This window comes from Hermetia illucens, chromosome 1 (assembly GCF_905115235.1).
Source record: "Hermetia illucens chromosome 1, iHerIll2.2.curated.20191125, whole genome shotgun sequence".
NCBI lineage: Eukaryota > Metazoa > Arthropoda > Insecta > Diptera > Stratiomyidae > Hermetia > Hermetia illucens.
The window spans coordinates 192,193,282-192,216,708 of record NC_051849.1 but is presented as its reverse complement, the minus strand read 5'-3'; positions in this window follow the sequence as shown (position 1 = coordinate 192,216,708).

The following is a 23,427-nucleotide window of genomic DNA, read 5'->3' as shown; positions in this document are numbered from 1 at the left end:
GTATGTAATAGGAAAAAGAAAGTCACTTATTTCTAGCCCCACTAAAAACACGTAACAATTGCAAATCCTTAACAACTTGAAACCCACATGGCACCCCAAAAAAGAAATATTTTCATATCACCAAGATCGACAATAAGCTTATTAGTGATATGAAAATAGTTCCAAGCAGTGTACTGAAGGATAGACTGATGCGGAATACACCCTTCTGGGAGCCAACCTATCTCTCCATAGGATTTATATGTGGCTCTCCAGTAGTCAAACCTGTCGTCTACCAACACCTTTAGTGGGTGGTGACAGCCGAGGAGAAATCGAGGAGTCGAAAAATATCTCCCCCAACGCAGGGTGTTATGCGAACTGTACCAATTGGGTAGTATCCAGCCCCGGGTAACTAACTGTATTCGAACGGAGCCTCACTGATACCTGGTCGCTTCAGTGAGTTAGCTGGACCTTACTGTGCTATGGGGGCTATAGCACGCCCGACCATCTAACCTCCATACTCATGGGATTCAAACTAGCACAAAAAACGACACACAAAAAACATACAATAAACAAACGAGCCCCCGAACCGCAGACAAACTGACCGATCAGGCCCAAGCAAACCCCCGCAACACTGAAAACCAAGTGACTACACCCAGGAAGACGATAGTTTGGTCTATTGCAAGCATTGAAACCAACAAAGATCCCTGCTCAAAAGGCAGTGGAAAGGATACGTGTGAGGTCAGGATATCAGAAGTCAGGAAGGTGACAGGCCTCATTGGTGCAAGTGTTGAATGGTGTGATATTTGCGCTACCTGAAAGAAGGTCTTAAACTAGAAGAGGGCCTTAAGAAAGCTCAGGAGAAACCTAAACCTTCAGTATCAGAGCCAAGCAAGCGGAGAGCAGTAGAAATCAGCCCGCAAAAAAGAAATGCATCCTAGAAACCTAAATCCGAGCCAAGAAAGAGGAAATCTCAAGGCGATCAGCGATAAAAGCAATAACCAGGAGACCCACCATTAGCTGTGCTAATGCGTTAAGAAGGATTCGTTAAAAAACGTTTCTGGAGCAAACACCCACCCGTGAGGAGCAGGAAATAATTGAGGACTTCATTGTCATGGAGATGTGCGAGAGATGGAATAAGGAGCTCGCGTTTAGCAGCACACGTTTTCGATCAGGTCTTGTACTGGTAAAATGCGCAATGGAGGACACGGCGGAATGAATTAGGGCTATAGTTCCTGAACTGGCAGTATGGAAGCGAAGGGAATTATCAACATGTGCTGAGGATGACATACCAGGAGCAAACATAGTGACGTTATATATTCCCGAAGCAGAAGCGATTGAGACGGGGAAGTTTCTATGCCTCCTCATCACTCAAAACATGGATCTCCACACGGTTATGGAGAGATTTCGGAAGCAAAGAGAAGGGTAAAAGTATACTCCTCCCGTGCAGGTAGACCAGCAATTCATGCAGGCAATTAAACATCGTAACTGCCTCATAAATTAGAGATCTGGTATCATAACTGTGCACGTACACAAGGAGAAGCAAAGGAAGAATTCTTCGGAGGAAACATCCTGAGGAAATCTTACAAAAGTTTCCGAAGGAATCAGTGAGGCCATAGAGTCGGAAAGAGCAGGACCGAGCAGGCAAGTGGACCTGCTGCCCATAGAAGAGGAGAAGCTGGACCACAGTGAACCCCAGTGGGCTCAAGTCGGACGGCGAAATTCAAGGAAGTTTCATGTCGGAGGAGGAGGTAATGCTCCGACATTGGAGAAGAGTTCCAAGCAAGTTAAGGATAATATTGGAATAGTTTTGGCTTAAGCACCCTGGGTGCACCAGGGGCAGATTTGCGGTCTGCAAAGTCATTTGGGATTCTCAAAAAGTAGCTTGAAATACATATGTCTTTCAGAGTTTTTAACTGCAGACCTCGTGGCTATACAAGCCTCACTGGAAGCCGGTGGAAGAACTCGAGAGGCAGTCGTGGAATCAGTATTCTGTCCAGGAGGCGATATCTAGGTCCCAACGGAATTAGTCGTTAGACTGGCGAAGCACTGCGAGAGGAAGGTGCTACCACTTCTTCTCGACTGCGATGCCAACGCGCACCTTGAGGTCTGGGGAAACAGCGACATTTATCAAAGAGGTAAATGCATTCGGGATTTCATCCTCAAAAAAAAGTTAGAAAAACACAACTTTGAGAACACGCCATCATTCGTGACTAGCACCATACAAGAGGTGCTAGACATAACTCTAAGGAACACTCTAATGAGCGGCTTGGTTAAGAATTGGAGGGTGCTTATGAGCCTCCTATTCCGGATCACAAAATAATAATATTCGACATTGAGGGCAACTCGGAAGTATATAGAATAACAAGTAATGCCAGGAGAACAGAATGTGACTACTATACAAGACACCTAAGTGATAAAATGGCTCATTTACAGGAGAGTCGTGACACCAGAAGCGAAAAAGAGCTAGAAGCAGTGGCGGAAGGCCTCGACAAAATCGTCATTGACGAATTCAAGAGCAGCTTTCCGGCTAAGACAGCCAAGTCATCAAGGGACGTGTCTTGTGGCAATAAGCCAGAATGAGAAAGTAGGTCCGAAAACTCCTCAACCGGGCGAAAAAGACCGGGAGACAGGAGAGGTATAAAAGGACACTGATGGCGTATAGCAATGCGATCAGGAAAGCGAAATAGCTACAGGGAATTCTGTGAAGGTATAAAACAAACCACAGAAGCATCCAAGCTATATAAAGCTACAGCCAAAGACAAGGCAACATTTTATGTGTGTTTGAAGAAAGAAGATGGGGCATTTACCGAGAACGAGGAGGATAAGGTTCTTTTGCTTCTCAAAACTCATTTATCAGGGTCCCACCCATCAGAGGAAAGCAATAGCATTCTGCCTGCACTTCAATTACGAACAAAAGAAGAAAGGATTACTGGAAATAAGCAAAAGATATATGCTAGGAAGCTAGTGCAAAATAGGTAGTGAGAACCTTTAAACAACTGAAATTACCCGGAGTAGGTGGCATTCTCCCGGCATTACTCAAGAGAGGCCTTTAAACCATCTTAGTATCTCTCCTAAGAGTGGCAAGAGGCAGGATAGCCCTGGGATATATACCAAGGGCATGGAGACAGGGAAAGTGATCTTCACTCTGAATGTAGTACGGGATGCTGTAGAAATAAAGGAAATAGCCCAGCAAACGTACACACGTTTTTGGACATCAGAGGAGCGTTCGATAACATATGGCACATAGAGATACGCGATGCCCTAATCTGCAAGGAATGAGAAACATCCTGGCCTTCTGGATGGGTAGACTGTTAGAGAGTAGGAAAACAGTAGGTTCGACACGTAGGAATTCTGTTGGCATGAACACTATTGAGGGTTGTTCGCAGGGAAGGTATTACCACCATTAATGTGAAACATGGTAATTAATGAACTCCTAGGGAGCTAATAAACACTAGAATACAGGTCCAGGGCAACGCTGTTGATATTGTTTTAATCTGTAGGGGAAAATATGAGGAAACACTATGTGACATAATCTGAACCGGGCTGGGAATTACTAGGAACTGCTGCAGGAAGGTACCATTTCTTAGGAAATGCAAGCTGAGCCATGAGATTACATGGCATGGAGGTGAAAGGAGTAACAGAGGTCAAATGTTTGTGAACTGGGCCAACAATTTTTTTGGAAACACAAGCTGAAAACAGATGTCGGAAAGTAACAAGGGCTCTGATAACTTGCAAGTCCATAGCAGGGAAAAAATGAGAATGCACCCCGAAAACGCTGCCAAATTACCTATAGGGTGGTAATCTGGGCAGACACAACAGGATCCAGCACAACAGCCAGGAACTTACAGAAACTTCAAAGACTGGCTTGCTTGTGTATCAGTGGGGTAGTGAGATTTTGCTCAACGGTATCTCTAGAGGTCCTTCTGGGAATAACTTTTCCTTATCTGCACATACAGATAGGCAAGGAGGGCAATCTTCAGAATTTCCTGTGACGAAAAGCTCCCTAAGTCGAAGAAAAATTGACTTTTTTTCTAGACGCCATTCCGAAGTTTGAAGCACGTTAAAGCATAAACTGGGAGAGCGTAGCATTGACATACAGCTGGATCCCTCAGAGCAGAGGGAGCAGGTGCCGGGGTCATTAGTGTAAGTAAAACGCACTTTGAACCAATGGGTAAGTGCCTAGCATATTTTCTACTTCAACCTCCAAAGGAACATTGGGGGGTAAAATATTGCTATTCTAGCTGGCAAAGCACTTTGGTCCTACTAGGTAAAGTCGAAATTGGTATAGGAATGCCTTAACAGACTGAACAGGCTCGGCTCGCTCAATAAGGTGTGAATACTTGGAGCTCCAGGACACATTGGGTTAGAAGACAGTGAAACAGCGAACGATCTGGCCAGGAAAGGAGCAGCGACACCGCTGGGTTCATGGCCACAACATTGAAAAATGAAGAGGGACGGTTGAGGCAACTTTACTGGGCGAACTTACTAGGAATGGAACAGTCCAGGGTGCCATGAGGGCTACGAACCCAAACAAACTTTACCATCTAAGCGTCCTAACTTTTAAAAGGGATAACGGCCTCGATTTTTTTTAGGAACTGAAAGGAGAACTCCCGCTTCTTACTCCATTGTTTCTGCAACTCCCGAGGAGTTCGAGTTCAAAATTAAGCCCTGCCTTTATGATATTTGAATGGAAATTTTTCAGCAAGGCTGCCGACAACGAATTCTTTTACCGAAACCACTTACCTGGAAATGATGAGCAGTGTGACCTAAAATGGCGACAAGGAACAAATATAATGTCAAATCCATCTTTTGTTTATCGCAGGGGGACGCTGAAAGGGAGAGATCTGTAAGTAGTAGATCACAAAAGCAATAGAATTGCTCATCGATCAGTTACAATCTCTCAAAGTTGCTCACGAGGCATGGAGGATACGGTCAGTATTTGTACAAGTCTAAATTTTTTTCCACCTGATTGTCATAGTCAGTGTCTTTTGAAGATTTCCAGCCCCATAGAAAGGTAAAGGAAAGGTCAAAGGGTAGTATAGGTCCCGGGGCGAAACGTGGATTGGTACCCACGATGGAGCATAAAACCTGGGAAATGCCTGCTGAACCAACACCAACAGCTCTGCTACCAAACCCTATCTCCACCTCCACGTGGTGACCGCTGGGAGCTCTTTCTTGACGAAAAGCTGCAGACGGAGAAGGATGAAGGCGAGTCTCCCGCGCCTAAAAACGGGACAAATTGTACCAACTGGTCCTCCAGGTTGGGGGTTGAGTAGGGCTGACAACCCTACACGGAAAACAACCGTTACGAAGCCACAACAGGAGCCTCGGATAGGATGGATATTAAAACGACGGACCCGGCAACGACAAAGGAACAACGATTTGCGCATTTTCTCATGGAACGTGCGCTCCCTGTACAGAGATGAAGCTGATAAGCAGCTAGCCGATACCCTGTCCCAATATAGGGCTGATGTAACAGCGTTGCAAGAGATGCGATGGACAGGGACCGGTTTCCTGGAGAAGAGCCACTGCACCATATATTATAGCGGCCATCCAGTAAACCATGTGCTCGGAGTAGGTTTCTTAGTCAGCCAAAAAATGAAACCTGCTGTTATCGGCTTTGAAAGTATAAGCGAACGGCTATGCACTCTGCGCTTGCGAGGCAAGTTTAGAAATATAAGCCTCATAAACGTTCACGCCCCTACAGAGGAGACTGCAGAGTCGGAGAAGGATACCTTCTACGAGGCAGTAGAAAGAACCCTCGAAGCCTGTCCCAGATATGATATCAAAATCATACTTGGGGATTTTAACAGCCAAGTAGGGAAGGAGCCCGTATTCAGGCGATACGTTGGCTCCCATAGCTTACACGAAAAAACAAATGATAACGGACTGCGGACTATTCAATTAGCAGGATCACACGAAATGGTTGTTGGAAGTACCTGGTTTGCGCGGAAAGCGGTCCACAAACATACGTGGGCCTCTCCAGACGGGACCACTTTCAACCAAATTGACCACGTGTTGATCGAACGCCGCCACCTCTCAGCCTTGATGAATGTCAGAACATATAGGGGGGCCAATATAGACTCGGATCACTATCTCGTTGGCATGGTGCTCCGAGCTCGAATAACAATACCACCTAGAATCCCCTCTGACAATCAGGTGAGAGTGAACACTGAAGCCATCCACAACACAACCCTCCGCGACACCTATAAGAGGGAAATGGATGCCGCAATAACCGCAGTAAATAGAGGACCTGGAGATGAAGCATCAACTAATGATCTTCACAACCACCTGAAGAATGTTATCATGGATACGGCCACAAATATACTTGGCCCCAGCCGCAAAAGGAGTCGGAACGGCTGGTTTGACGATGAATGTAAGCTAGCAACGGAACGTAAGAATGCCGCATACCGAGTAATGTTGCATTCTCAAAGAACGCGGGCACGCGCAGAGACTTATCACGAACTCCGTCGAGCGGAGAAGCGACTTCACAGACGGAAAAAGGAGGCCTGGGAGAACCAACAAGTCTGTGAACTAGAAAAGTACAGGGAGCAACCGCACCAGGCGCGGAAGTTTTACCAACAAGTCAGCAGGATGAAGCCTTATACACCTCGATGCTCATCCTGCCGAGACAAAGAGGGAAATCTGATTTCCGATAGAACGGGCATATTAGAGCGATGGGTTGAGTACTTTGATGAGCTACTGAACAACCAGAACATCGGCGAGTTGGAGGTCCCGCCAACTGAAGACGACGGACAAATACTGCCACCACCAAGTTTAGGAGAAACAGTCCGTGCAATTCATCGGCTAAAAAATCATAAGTCGCCAGGAGCCGATGGAATTACAGCCGAATTGGTTAAATATGGAGGCGACCAGTTACACCAAGTGGTTCATCAACTTGTGCTCAAGGTATGGGACAGCGAATCAATGCCTGACGATTGGCAGCGAGGCATAATCTGTCTCATACATAAAAAGGGAGATATCACACAGTGCAGCAATTATAGAGGTATCACGTTGCTGAGTACCATCTATAAGATATTCTCCACTATCTTGCTAGGCCGGATAGCCCCATACGCCCAGAACATCATTGGCCCATACCAAAGAGGCTTCACTCCAGGCAAATCAGCAACAGATCAGATTTTCTCTCTGCGGCAGGCGATGGAAAAACTGTTGGAATATGGACAACAGTTGCACCATCTGTTCATCGACTTTAAAGCCGCCTATGATAGCATAGCCAGGGTAAAACTGTACACGGCCATGAGGGAATTCGGTATCCCGACGAAATTAATAAGACTGACTAGGCTGACCCTGACCAATGTGCGAGGCCAGATAAAAGCAGCAGGATCACTCTCAAGACCATTCGACATCAACAACGGTCTACGACAAGGGGATGCGCTATCATGCGTCCTCTTTAACCTGGCCCTCGAGAAGGTGATCCGTGATGCTGAGGTGAATGCAAGAGGTACGATCCTCTTCAAGTCCACCCAACTACTGGCCTATGCTGACGATATCGACATCATGGGAAGAACCACCCGAGACGTTCAAACTGCCTTCATCCAGATCGAGCAGGCGGCGCGAGATCTTGGGCTGCACATCAATGAAGGCAAGACAAAATACATGGTGGCAACGTCAGCACCGAAGACGAATCAACCAACAACATCAAACCGCACTGGTCAAACACAAGCACGAACAAGAATAAGGATAGGGGAATACAACTTTGAGACCGTTGACAATTTCTCCTATCTAGGGTCGAAAATCACAACCGATAACAACTACGATGATGAAATCCGCGCACGGTTGTTGTCAGCCAACAGAGCCTACTTCAGCTTACAAAGACTGTTCCGCTCGAAACGTCTCACCATAGGGTCAAAGCTCTTACTGTACAAGACTATGATCTTGCCAGTCCTCATGTATTCCTCGGAAACTTGGGTTCTTAGCAAGAAAAATTGCGAACTCTTGGCCGCGTTCGAGAGAAGAATCCTCCGAAGAATTTGTGGCCCCCTACATGAGGATGGACGATTCCGTAGCCTACACAATGACGAAATCTATGAGCGATACCATGACCGTCCGGTTGTGGATAAAATCCGGCTCAATAGGTTACGGTGGGCGGGTCACTTAATCCGTATGGATGAAGATGATCCCACCCGGAAAGTCTATAAGGGCAATATCTATGGTAGGAAAAGAAGACGAGGCAGACCCTGCCTAAGATGGAGCGATGGCGTGGGCCAGGACGCCAGACAGCTTTTAGGGATATCGAATTGGTGGACCTCGGCGCAAAACCGGGATGTCTGGAGTTCCTTATTAAGGCAGGCCTAGACCGGATACCGGTTGTTGCGCCGTTGATGATGATGATGATAGAAAGGTAAAAAAGACCAGCTCAATTTACAAAGAACACCCCAGTAGACCTGTTTTCGTATAACGCAAGGCATCGTAAAAATAGGCAACTTTTTTGTTCAGGATGCAGGGATCCTGAGCCCGCATCCTCTTGATAACGAACCGGGCCATTTGGAAAGCAACTTACTTCCTCTCTGGTCTACGGACTCTTATTTTTGGGGTTAAACATTGAAGCTTTTCAAAAAAGTTGACTGACCGTTTCGTCCATCAGACTCGTCCTCAACTCTGTCCTGGGGGCAGTGGGGTTCCAAGTTTGATTAATTTTTACGCCATATTGCACCCTTACTACTTTCGCTTGTTCTCAATAAAGGACTTAAGAACTCCAACGTTCGATTCCCAGTTGACTGTTGATTCGCTTGGATTTTTCTTTGGTATTGCCCACATTGACAATGTCATATTTAGCAGTTTTTCCAGTAATCAGCCCATCTATTCGTTAGGAGGTCTCTTATAGTACTTAGGGCATGCACTGTTCGATTTAATAAGTGATTCTGAAATTCTTACATATGCAGACTTTGTTTAATTTACCGAGCGGGGGTTTGAGTTCTTATGGTGTTCCTCATTGAACCATGATGCAGATGACAGAGAAGGGTAGTTTCTATTGGGTTCGCAATTAATTAGTTTACTGACAGCTTACCGATAGAAGAAAATCTTGCATGTGTTCGGAATGCCACAATCGATCAGGTCTCATAAAAAGGCATCTTCCATTTTTAAGGCCTCAGAATGCCAAAGAAGGGCGTGAACCTCAAATGCCGCGTTTCAAGGACATTTACGCCGGAAGAAGCATTGTTTAGGGATGTGATTGGTTCCTGCGATATATCCCGGTTATTTTGCAGGTTGCAGCGCGGCCCCACGCATTGGTGGAAAGCACACAAGAAGTAAACGGTAAACGGCACGTGAGGAACTGAAGTATCCGGAAGAATCACTCACATTCCCAAGGCTGGCGCGAGCATGTATCGATGGAACACTTGGTGAAATTTCTGGGGGTGCCTTCACGGCTAATTTCACTAAATTTTTTAAGGATCTTGTGACAGTTTTCCCCTCATGGTCGACTTAGACTAACTATGTGATGCGCGGTGTTTCTAGCGAATAGGTTTAAGGAAATTGAAACGTAACACCGTCTCCGTCGCTAGTAATAATTTTTTAAGCAAATATCGATATTTCGGGAATAATTTGTTCCCTTCTTTCCTTCTGTGCTGAAGAAGGGAATAAATTGTTCCCGAAATATCGATATTTGCTTAATAAATCACTACAAGTGACGGAAACAACCAGGATGTTTTTCTGGCGGTCGCTCAGTCAAATTAAATCATTGTACTCATTACTTCCCTCTCCGGCGGGCATTACACTGGGATACCTGCCTCTCTGACGCAATTCAACAGTACGCTTTCATGATATAGTGTTTGTACCTTGGTATGCGTTCACCTTAACGATGCTAGAAGTTTCCCGTTCTCCAGCGAGAACATGATCGATTTGGTTGTACGCCATTCTATCTGGGAAAGAACAAGTTCCCTTTTATAGATTCCGATGGACGGGTCATAGCTATGAAGTTTTTGCTGCAGTGAAGCCCCTATCAGTTATCATTTGCGATGCCATTAACACTATACCTCTTTTTAGGCTAAGCAGTCAATTTGTTTTTGGATGCAACTTGCGGTTTCGCTCAGGGGACAGGGAACTCATCAGTCACTACTTCTGCCCTGGGAGTAGCGTGACCAAAAGTGGTTCCTAGGCATTATTCGTTCTAAATTGCTCTCCTCTATTTAGATCAACAACATGAAATGACTGCGAACCACATTCGAACATAAGTCCACCTAGTTTAGGCCCTAGCCGGCCGAAGTAGAACCAATTTTGTCATAGCATTACGGAAGCACTTTGCTTTCTAATAAGGCAGAATTGCATTCAGGTTACAACTCTTCACGATAGGGAGCGCCAAGAGAGCTAACCGAAGAAAGTTGTTCCAAAATTCATTGTTTCTGTCCTTTGTATCACAGCCTCTTTATACATGTAAGTAGCTCAGCTATCGGAGAAAGGACTTCTCAATTGGATTTCAATATGCCTTCAATGGACCACTATATCTACACTTCCATAGTAGTACGGTAATGCTTAGGTCGTATGATTAGATTAGATGACGGACTACTAAATTCACCTGGAAAGAAAAAAAAAATATTTCAACACCGTTCACCTTTGCCCCATTCATAAAAATAATTCGTCCCTTCTCTTTCCACAGCTAATACAACCTTCATGCACCTACATCGAAGCGTTCATCCCGTCCATCTTAGGGATTAACTATGATAAGCCTCATCTAATATCCACTCTAGCTTTTTTTTATTTAATTGGATCACCGGCCAGGTAATTAAATGGCAGGTAAACACTTGAACGTGTCGACAGGGACAAGAAATTAAATTAACAGTGTGGTCAACCCCCGGATAATTTTAGTACGCAGATAGATACCCTCCTGCACTAATTACTTCACCGAAAACAATACCGTGATTAGGCTCATAATTAAGTCGGTGGCGTAAAGTTCCTCAAGGGGATGAACCAAGAAAGCTTCTTCTCTTACTTTTGCTCCCTCTCTATCACCGTGTATATTTATAACCCCCGTAGGCCAAGTTTTTAATATAAGAGGCGTTGTTAGTACTTTGTGTAAGGATAACAACAATAGAAAACAGGTCCTGAAATGTAAGCAAAAGAAAACGGCCTATGGCGTGATACTTGTATTTAATCTGATGTTAAGTTGCCCTTTAATTAAAGTAATCGTAAAGTTCATTTCTTTAAGGTGGTTTCCTTGGTATTTTACTCAGCAGGAGCTTATTTTAATTTTCAAATAAAGTTTCTCGCCCGAACGGACTTTCAAGTAATGACATATGTTGTAAGGTGTTGTTAGATGAGTATCAGGATATTTAGTGTGTCTGTCATTTCTAGTCGTGCAAAAGTTTCCTAACTTTGGATCGCATATAACTTTAAAGTTGCAAACAGTAATGGTTTAATAAATTGATCAAGTAAATCCAACCTAAGACCTTTCTTTTTTGTCTCTTCCATCCTTTTTGACATCTGTTAAAGAAAACTTCAGAAGTACCCCAACGTCTCAGGTTATCGTCACACTCTAAAAATCATGAATTCTTTTCTGGAATGGTTTCATTGGCACCATCCGGATAGATAGATGGGAGCAGTATATTGGCTGCCCATTTATATGAAATGTCGCATCCTAGTCGCGCAACTAATTGTATCTGATCGAGATCATCTTTAAGTTTTTTTCCACCCAAGTGGTATGCATTATGATCTGGGAAGCTGTTCGTCCGATGTTCAGTTGTTTTGTTCCCAATATAGAGTCTTAACTATTTTAATCCACCATCCTAATACTACAGGATGGGGGGTTGATTCACTCTGTCTGAAGCCCATGACCATTTCCTTATGATGAATAAATTTCTTAAGCTACCAGGGTTGCGTGGTTTTCATAGCCGCATAAATGGAGGTTTTCTTTTGGGAGTAGGGTAGGTGAACGCGTTTACGCACAGAGTGTTGGATTCCCGCAACAATAAGTTGTCGAACTAAACATTCCACAGGCAGGGGGAACGTCGCGTTGGTGCTAGCCGGCAAGTAGCGTCAACCACTTCGAACGCAATGTACAGGGAGGTCACTTGCCGAGAAGTCTTCTAGGACCCGACCCGACGCAAAAGTAATGACAGGAATGCTTCCTTCGCAACCTGGGTTCCGAAACGCGGGCGTAGATCCGGTAATTAAAACTACGAGCCCGGTTCTCGCCGAGATTTCCAGAATCCGTTTCCCTCTGGAGTCTGACTGAGGCATGGTCCATTCACGCGCCCGGGTATTAAAATCACCGCTTACCAAGGTTCGCCCCTCTGTACCCGAAACTGCATTCTCCAGAGCATCAAGCCTTCCGCCGAAAGTCCGGCATCGTCTCGTTCGGCGTCAGGTAAAAGCTAAAAAACGTTATGCCGAAACACCTAGTCAGAAAAACCGGTTTCCTCGGCGAACACGAAGTTGAACGTCGTCCCGAACCCAGATGGCCGGCGGTGCCCGATAAGTCGAGATGCCATGAAGTTGAGTCCCTGATTCGGTATTGTTCGCTAATTAGCATTAGATCAGCATTTACTTTCGCTGCGAATTGTGCTAGCAGCCGGTGAGCGGTTGCACTCCGGTGCATGTTAATTTGTAAAATGCGGACCATGCCATTTGCCCTCTAGCCCTTCCCAATTCGGCCTTGAAGATTGGACTCCGCCCCGAGCCCGCAGTGTATGCGAAGCTCTCCACAAACGCGCCACAACCCCTCCCGCTCTTCGCCGAGAAACTTTAACGAGGCTACTACCTAGGACGCAGGCATACTGCCAGCTAGGGGCAAGAACCACTTACTCGGGCACTTCGGGGATGTCACAGCCTATATCGTAAGCAACCCGCTAAAGGTCTCAACAGCAACTTTTAACACTCCTCCAGGAGGAGAACACAGAACCTAGGCAATGGATAACATTAACCTACTCCGGTCGGACGTAAAACATCAAAAGGCGGCTACACAAACGTGGATTTCCGATTACCTCGACCACAGACGATCCATACTTAGAACAATGAGTCAAGGACGAAAAAGAATGTACTGAAAAAAGTAGCATTTATAAGATTTCCAGGCTGCGACAAGATTTATGTAAGGCGAAAAAGCGGCTAGTCCACATCAGGGTATTAGAACACATAAAGGAGGCTGAATCCGCTAAAAATAAGATAAAGTCCGCGATTGCCAGCCATATAATAGTGCAGGGACACCATTTTTCATTGGACAACGCCAATATTTTGAAGGAAGCGAAGGATCTTAGAAAACAAGACTCCTGCGAGAGCCTCTAAATCACTTGCCTTCTAGTTAGACAACCTGACCAGTGATTCTTCCCATTTTATGTGTGGTCGGGGGCGTTCTCCTTGGCGCATCGTTCTGAGTTCTCCATTATTGGTTCTATCTTTCGCCATAAATTATGCCGGGCAAAACTATCTATCGACTTTTATGGTTATTCCCGCAGGGTCCGCATCTCATACGTATGGTAAAACAAGTTTTATAATTACAATGTTCGATTGAACAATGACGTATATTTTAATTATTCTGTTGAACATACTTTTCACTCACAGACTTCCTACTAATCGCCGACTTCCCTTTCTTCACTTCGAAAAACAATTATTTTTTTAGCTGTCAAATTTGTTTTCCGAAGTCATGGTTAACTCGTTCACAATTGCGTGCAGCTATCACGCAAGTTGCTCGCTTCACCATAACACTAAATCCCCAGCTGAAGGCGTTTTCAGCGAGAAAATGGACGTGTTGGGAACCTCACTTCCTAGCTGCCCTTTCATCGGGGAAGACTGGCTTTAGTTGTACCAGTGAGACGGTCTTGCTCAGGCCTCAACGTCGAGGTCAAAATGTGTGCGTCCTGCAGCTTTGCAAGGAAGCTGCAGTGGCCTCCGGGAACCGTCTGTCCTAATTAGGACATGCCTGCAGGAGTTGACAAAATCGGGACATTGGCCACATTTCCGTGTGGTTGGTGGGTGGAGGCGATTTCAGCTTTCACTGGGCTGACTTAATGTCGAGTGCAGGGTCGCCGGTTCTCTTGAGCAAATTCCGCGTGATTGGCTATCCGGAGGCCAAGTAGAACGAGTGCAGGAATTGTGACCACGAGGGGCAACGTGGGCCACTATAACTGCCTTCAGCGTTCTGGGCTATCATTCACACATTCCATTGGACTGTGGGTGATACGCGGTCGTCCGGTGGCTTGTAAAACCGGTAAATTCGGTCTACTGCAAGAAAAGGGAATGCTCAAACTGCATTCTCTCGTCGGTGATTATAATTCCCGACGCACCAAAGCATGGAATCCACTCTCAACAGAGATCCTTTTCACAAGATTGATCAGAAAGGTCTTTCAGAGGTATCGCTTCAGCCCATCGCGTGTACATATCGGGGATTGGAAAGCAATATTTGAAACTCTGGTGGACCGAGAGAAGGAACCCTCTCCTTTCCTCACATGTTTCGTAATCTTGCAATTCTCACATGTGATGCACCGTCTAGCTCAAAAATTAATTGCCTCGTTCCTGAAAAGCCAAAAAAAAAACTGTGCGGCTACTAACTGATTCGTTGTTCAGATGCCATGATGCGCTAGATCATGAATGTCGTGAAATATTCGGTTACAAAAATTGGCTGAAATATGGGACCGTGGTCCCTTGCCTGAGGTCTCGCAGTATTTACTGAACGTTGAGCCGAAGATATTGTTACGTACTTACTTTACGCAGATATTCACTTCTACACCGAGACTAATTTGGAATTTCCTAAGCCCCCTTTACTTTTTACCACGTGACTTCCGTAATCGGAATCCGCGCATGGAATTTACTACTCCCGCTTGAATTATAAACACTATTCCTATGGATCCTTATAACTGAATTCCATAGCCATCGACAAAAAAAAACATTTTATAACTTCGACTCATCATCATCATCAACGGCGCAACAACCGGTATCCGGTCTAGGCCTGCCTTAATAAGGAACTCCAGACATCCCGGTTTTGCGCCGAGGTCCACCAATTCGATATCCCTAAAAGCTGTCAGGGTCTGCCTCGTCTTTTTTTTCTACCATAGATATTGCCCTTATAGACTTTCCGGGTGGGATCATCCTCATCCATACGGATTAAGTGACCCGCCCACCGTAACCTATTGAGCCGGATTTTATCCACAACCGGACGGTCATGGTATCGCTCATCCTCATGTAGGGGGCCAAAAATTCTTCGGAGGATTCTTCTCTCAAACACGGCCAAGAGTTCGCAATTTTTCTTGCTAAGAACCCAAGTTTCCGAGGAATACATGAGGACTGGCAAGATCATAGTCTTGTACAGTAAGAGCTTTGACCCTATGGTGAGACGTTTCGAGCGGAACAGCCTTTGTAAGCTGAAATAGGCTCTGTTGGCTGACAACAACCGTGCGCGGATAATTTCGACTGAAACGTTTATTTCACAATTAATTATAGAACAACTGTTACAATCTGAGTCGTATTTATAATTGACTGACTGACTGTTCTAACTCAAGAACTAGACTGGGACAAAGGGCGGACCTCCAGTCCTTTTATATCGAAACATTCCAGAAAGGCCATGTGATTACTTTGCTAGAAAACTACTTTGTTCTTTTTACAGGTTTTGCTTATTGACATAAGGGTCATCTGTTGTTATTCATCCTAACTAAATATTTATCCTACTGTTATACAATTTTGGGGTCCTGGTTATCACTATGATCTAAATTGACGCCACACATACTTTCCACAAAGGGATTTTTGTCACAATGTTTTATTCCCTAAATGTTTTGGCTTTGAAGAACTGCGTCGTCTTTCTGCGTCTTCGTGCTTGCCGGAAAATGAAAGGTAGGGAAAGGTTTTTAGATCTGCTACAAGTGACAATCGGCAGCAACTATGTGATCCTTTCCAAATGTGTTTTGAAGGAAGCAAGACACTGATCGATAAATCTCATGTGCCGAGGTTGGAGACGGGACTCCTTGCGAGCACCTTTTTCAAACTGTCCGTGAACACTGTGAATGGCGTGCCTAGGAGTTGGGGGTTTGCCAATCTGACGTCCATAAGCCGGGCAAGTCTTGGAAGTAATAGAAGGTCAAACATAATTTGTAAAATATGTTACTTTACGAATTGGCTGCCCGTCCTTATGTTTGTATTTTCAGTTGGCTATTTATATACCTGACTACTCCGCTATGCGGTGTCTGAAAAGGCTGAGCCCCACAACGGATTTTGTATAACTGGTAATATTGACTACCGCTTGTCTTGTAGGAGAAGCTTTTGGATTACTCTTCTCTTATCCTCTTTCCAGAAAAGGGGTTAAATCTACTTTTGTAGGGCGGTAAATAAACATCAAAGCCAGACGCAGTAGTAAGAAAACGGCGCAACAAACGGTATCTGATCTAGACCTGCCTTAATAAGGAACTCCACACATCCCGGTTATTTGCTCCATCTTAGGCAAGGTTTGGCTCGTCTTTTTTTACATAGGTATTGCTCCTATAGACTTTCCGGGCTGGATCATCCGCACCATACGGATTAAGTGACCTGCCCACAGTAACCTATTGAGCCGGATTTTAACCACAACCTGACGGTCATGGTGTCGCTCATAGATTTCGTCGTTATGTAGACTACTACTACTACTACTACTACGTCCATCCTCATGTAGGGGGCCAAAAATTCTTTGGAGCGTGGCCAACAGTTCGCACTTTTTCTTGCTAAGAACCCAAGTTTCCGAGGAATACATGAGGACTGGCAAGAGCATAGTCTTGTACAGTAAGAGCTTTGACCCTATGGTGAGACGTTTCGAACGGAACAGTTATTGTAAGCTGAAATAGGCTCTGTTGGCTGCCAACAGCCGTGCGCGGATTTCATCATCGTAGCTGTTATCGGTTGCCATTTTCAACGGTCTCAAAGTTGTTGGCTTTTTGTGCTGACGTTACCACTATATACTTTGTCTTGTCTTCATTGATGTGCAGCCCAAGATCTCGCGCCGCCTGCTCGCTCTGATGAAGTCAGTTTGTCCGTCTCGGGTCGTTTTTCCATGATGTCGATATAGTCAGCATAAGCCAGTAGTAGGGTGGACTTAAAGAGGATCGTATCCCTGGCATATACCTCAGCATCACGGATCACTTTCTCGAGGGCCTTCTCCCCTTGTCGTAGACCGTTGTTGATGTCGAATGGTCTTGAGAATGATCCTGCTGGTTTTATCTGGCCTCGCACATTGGGCAGGGTCAGCCTAGTCAGTCTTATCAATTTCGTCGGGATACCGAATTTTCTCATGCCCGTGTACAGTTTTACCCTGGCTATGCTATCATAGGTGGTTTTAAAGTCGATGAATAGATGGTTCAACTGAGAGAAAATCTGTTTTGTTGCTGATTTATCTGGAGTGGAGCCTCTTTGGTATGGGCAATGATGTTCTGGGCATATGGGGCTATCCGGCCTAGCAAGATAGTGGAGAATATCTTATAGATGGTACTCAGCAACGTGATATCTCTATAATTGCTGCACTGTGTGATATCTCCCTTTTTATGTATGCGACAGATAATGCTTCTTTGCCAATTGTCAGGCATTAATTCGCTGTCCCGCACCTTGCATAAGTTGATGAACCACTTGGTGTAATCGGTCGCCTCTACTTTAGCTAATTTGACTGTAATTCCATCGGCTCCTGGCGATGATTTTTAAGCCGATGAATTGCACGGACTGTTTCTTCTACACTTGGTGGTGGCAGTATTTGTCCGTCATCTTCTGTTGGCGGGACCTCCAACTCGCCAATGTTCTGCTTGTTCAGTAGTTCATCAAGGTACTCAAGCCATCGCTCCAATATGCCAAATCTGTCGGAAATCAGATTTCCCTCTTTGTCTCGCAGAATGAGCATCAGTGTGTAAGGCTTCATCCTGCCGACTTGTTGGTAAAACTTTGGCCTTTTTTGCCTGGTGCGGTTGCTTCCTGTACTTTTGGAGTTCACAGACCTGTTGTTTCTCCCAGGATTCCCAGTCTGTTATCATTTATATTTTGAAGTATGGGAGCCAACGTATCGCCTGAATACGGACTCCGTCCCTACTTGGCAGTTATAATCCCCAAGTATGATTTTAATATCATATCCGGAGCAGGCTTCAGGGGTTCGCTCTACTGCTTCGTTGAAGGTATCCTTCTCCCACTCTGCAGTATCATCTGTAGGGGCGTGAACGTTAATCAGGCTTGTGTTTCTAAATTTGCCTCGGAAATGCAGGGTGTGTACCCGTCCGCTTATGTTTTCAAAGCTAATAACGACCGGTTTCATTTTTTGGCTGACAAAGAAACCTGCTCCGAGCACATGGTTTACTGGATGGTCGCTATAATATATTATGAAGTGGCTCTTCTTGAGGAAACCGGTGCCTGTCCAACGCATCTCCTGCGATGCTGTTACATCAGCCTTATATTGGAACAGGGTATCGGCTAGCTGCTTGACAGCTCCATCTCTGCACAGGGAGGGGGGATTCCATGGGAAAATGCGCAAAACGTTGTTGCTTTTTTGTTTCCGGGTTTGTCATTGTAAAATCCATCCAGTCCGAGGCTCCTGTTGTGGCTTCGCAACAAGTTTTTTGCCGTGTAGGGTTGTCAGTCCTACCCAACCCGCAACCTGGAGGACCAGTTGGTACAAATTGTCCCGTTTTTAGGCGCAGGAGACTTGCCTTCATCCTGAATGAATGAATGCGGTACTGAAATTGTGATAAATTATGAGATTGCTATAAAGAAAAAAGACTGAACATTTGGTCTCAAAACAACCTGTAAATTCACACCCATAAATAACATTTTTCTAATACTTACTACAGATACATCCCCTATTGGTAGCGATAGTAAAGGAGTCAACGTATATTCCAGCTCACATTCCTGCAATCAAGGATCCCTTTTATTTCTCTAAATCTAATATCTGATGCATGATCCTGAGTCTCAATCGCATTCAATATAATTTGAAATCCTAAACTCCCAAATGAAAAATTCAGAGTAAATGACTACATCAAACACTGGTCCAATTTCATCTCTTTGCCTTGTCGCAAAGGCAAACAGTCCTCTCGATGTAATTTGATTTCATACACAAAGTACCCTCCGTTCCTAGTTCCTGTTCCTTCAATATTTTATCCCACAGTGTCGCATTGCCACTTTGCGAATAAATAACTATCGCATTTCGATTCCTTTTAGCCATCTTTAGCACCTACTTTGCTGCATCGGATTCGGAAAAAAGGGGAATCGATTAAATGTTGGCGATGTACGTGACATGACAAACTGTCTTTGACAGCGATGAAATTCTGAAGTGAAATAAATCAGAGTCAGTCACATACTCACAGACGTTCAACAAGGATAACGTCTGGGTATGGCATCCTTCTGGAAATTTAGACTTTGCAGACATGCCTTCGATTGGCAATGTTTCCAGCTGCTGATTTCGCTATTGGTGTTACCAAGAGTATTTGTATGTTGTTCTGTACGAAGTGTTATTTGTATTGAATGGGTTCTAGGGAAATCAATTGCATCTAACATATCTCTGTACCAGGAATCGATAATTACTGATAAGTTTCCAGGAAAACGTCTTATAATAACGCTATTTGAAATTCTAGTAATTGGATCATTCCAGGACAGACTCGCGCTTTGTAGCCTTTGTCTTGAATATTCCAATTGCAAATCCACATTGTATTCAATGAAGCCCTTTTTCATTGATAGTTGTTTTGACTAGTCAAATTACCCCTTTCAGCTGGAAAGGGAACTTGATGATTGAAATATGACAGAGAACTAAGTAATCAGAACTTGATGGCATGAGTTCAGTGATCAAATGGAAGAATTTCTAAGTACAAGGGAACATGTACATATATTTACATTGTCGACTATTCATCTGGGGATCACCCGGATCTGAGTAACGTTCCTCAGATGTACCTCTGGATATGCGCAGATATGAGGTTGATATATAGATCAGGATAGTGCGAAGAGTTGCAAAAAATTGTCGGTCAGTAAATCAGACGGAGGTGCAGTCCATTCTGTCTCCCAACTACCCTTCTGGATTAATGGACAAATATGACATCAATCTCTCAAATTTTGGTATAAGCCAGGCTCACTTTTATTCGTATTTAGTGCAATACCAGAGCAGAGCGCTTTGTTTCCATATAAAGTAAATGTTCTTTTACAACTTATCCTATTCTACCTGCAGGGATTCATTCCGTCAATAGCGTACCTCCTAGTGTCGGCGGCTTAGCGACAGGAGCAGTATTTCATTCGTCTTTCCGGACCCACCGTTCGTTGAACCTCACAAACTTGCTCATATCGCACATTATTGGTAGGTAGGTGCAGACAAGCGATTGATCGTAGTTGAGAAGAATGACCTACCGCACATTTCAACACAACAGTGCACTTTGGTAGTCAAAGGGTAGTATAGGTCCCGGGGCGAAACCTGGATTAGTACCCACGATGGAGCATAAAACCTGGGAAATGCCTGCTGAACCAACACCAACAGCTCTACTACCAAACCCTATCTCCACCTCCACGTGGTGACCGCTGGGAGCTCTTTCTTGACGAAAAGCTGCAGACGGAGAAGGATGAAGGCGAGTCTCCCGCGCCTAAAAACGGGACAAATTGTACCAACTGGTCCTCCAGGTTGGGGGTTGAGTAGGGCTGACAACCCTACACGGAAAACAACTCGTTACGAAGCCACAACAGGAGCCTCGGACAGGACGGATTTTAAAACGACGGACCCGGCAACGACAAAGGAACAACGATTTGCGTATTTTCTCATGGAACGTGCGCTCCCTGTACAGAGATGAAGCTGATGAGCAGCTAGTCGATACCCTGTCCCAACATAGGGCTGATATAACAGCGTTGCAAGAGATGCGATGGACAAGGACCGGTTTCCTGGAGAAGAGCCACTACACCATATATTATAGCGGTCATCCAGTAAACCATGTGCTCGGAGTAGGTTTCTTAGTCAGCCAAAAAATGAAACCTGCTGTTATCGGCTTTGAAAACATAAGCGAACGGCTATGCACTCTGCGCTTGCGAGGCAAGTTTAGAAATATAAGCCTCATCAACGTTCACGCCCCTACAGAGGAGACTGCAGAGTCGGAGAAGGATACCTTCTACGAGGCAGTAGAACGAACCCTCGAAGCCTGTCCCAGATACGATATCAAAATCATACGGATTTTAACAGCCAAGTAGGGATGGAGCCCGTATTCAGGCGATACGTTGGCTCCCATAGCTTACAAATGATAACGGACTGAGGAAGTACCTGGTTTGCGCGGAAAGCGGTCCACAAACATACGTGGGCCTCTCCAAACGGGACCACTTTCAACCAAATTGACCACGTGTTGATCGAACGCCGCCGCCTCTCAGCCTTGATGAATGTCAGAACATATAGGGGGGCCAATATAGACTGGGATCACTATCTCGTTGGCATGGTGCTCCGAGCTCGAATAACAATACCACCTAGAATCCCCTCTGACAATCAGGTGAGAGTGAACACTGAAGCCATCCACAACACAACCCTCCGCGACACCTATAAGAGGGAAATGGATGCCGCAATAACCGCAGTCAACAGAGGACCTGGAGATGAAGCATCAACAAATGATCTTCACAATCATCTGAAGAACATTATCATGGATACGGCTATAAACATACTTGGCCCCAGTCGCAAAAGGAGTCGGAACGGCTGGTTTGACGATGAATGTAAGCTAGCAACGGAACGGAAGAATGCTGCATACCGAGTAATGTTGCATTCTCAAAGAACGCGGGCACGCGCAGAGACTTATCACGAACTCCGTCGAGCGGAGAAGCGACTTCACAGACGGAAAAAGGAAGCCTGGGAGAACCAACAAGTCTGTGAACTAGAAAAGTACAGGGAGCAACCGCACCAGGCGCGAAAGTTTTACCAACAAGTGGGCAGGATGAAACCTTATACACCTCGATGCTCATCCTGCCGAGACAAAGAGGGAAATCTGATTTCCGACAGAATGGGCATATTAGAGCGATGGGTTGAATACTTTGATGAGCTACTGAACAACCAGAACATCGGCGAGTTGGAGGTACCGCCAAGACGACGGACAAATACTGCCACCATCAAGTTTAGGAGAAACAGTCCGTGCAATTCATCGGCTAAAAAATCATAAGTCGCCAGGAGCCGATGGAATTACAGCCGAATTGGTTAAATATGGAGGCAACCAGTTACACCAAGTAGTAAGGTATGGGACAGCGAATCAATGCCTGACGATTGGTAACGAGGCATAATCTGTCTCATACATAAAAAGGGAGATATCACACAGTGCAGCAATTATAGAGGTATCACGTTGCCGAGTACCATCTATAAGATATTCTCCGCTATCTTGCTAGGCCAGATAGCCCCATACGCCCAGATCATCATTGGCCCATACCAAAGAGGCTTCACTCCAGGCAAACCAGGAACAGATCAGATTTTCTCTCTGCGGCAAGCGATGGAAAAACTGTTGGAATATGGACAACAGTTGCACCATCTGTTCATCGACTTTAAAGCCGCCTATGATAGCATAGCGAGGGTAAAACTGTACACGGCCATGAGAGAATTCGGTATCCCCACGAAATTAATAAGACTGACTAGGCTGACCCTGACCAATGTGGCCAGATAAAAGCAGCAGGATCACTCTCAACACCATTCGAAATCAACAATGGTCTACGACAAGGGGATGCGCTACCATGCGTCCTCTTTAACCTGGCCCTCGAGAAAGCGATCCGTGATGCTGATGTAAAATCAAGAGGTACGATCCTCTTCAAGTCCACCCAACTAGTGGCCTATGCTGACGATATCGACATCATGGGAAGAACCACCCGAGACGTACAAACTGCCTTCATCCAGATCGAGCAGGCGGCAATTGGCACGAGATTTTGGGCTGCACATCAATGAAGGCAAGACAAAATATATGGTGGCAACGTCAGCACCGAAGACGAATCAACCAACAACATCAAACTGCACTGGTCAAACACGAAGAAGAATAAGGATAGGAGAATACAATTTTGAGACCGTTGATAATTTCTCCTATCTAGGGTCGAAAATCACAACCGATAACAGCTACCACTATGAAATCCGCGCACGGTTGTTCTCAGCCAACAGAGCCTATTTCAGCTTACAAAGACTGTTCCGCTCGAAACGTCTCACCATAGGGTCAAAGTTCTTACTGTACAAGACTATGATCTTGCCAGTCCTCATGTATTCCTCGGAAACTTTGGTTCTTAGCAAGAAGAATTGCGAACTCTTGGCCGCGTTCGAGAGAAGAATCCTCCGAAGAATTTTTGGCCCCCTACATGAGGATGGACGATTCCGTAGCCTACACAATGACGAAATCTATGAGCGATACCATGACCATCCGGTTGTGGATAAAATCCGGCTCAATAGTTTACGGTGGGTGGGTCACTTATGGATGAGGTTGATCCCACTCGGAAAGTCTATAGGGGCAATATCTATGGTAGAGAAAGAAGACGATGCAGACCCTGCCTAAGATGGAGCGATGGCGTAGGTCAGGACGCCAGACAGCTTTTAGGGAT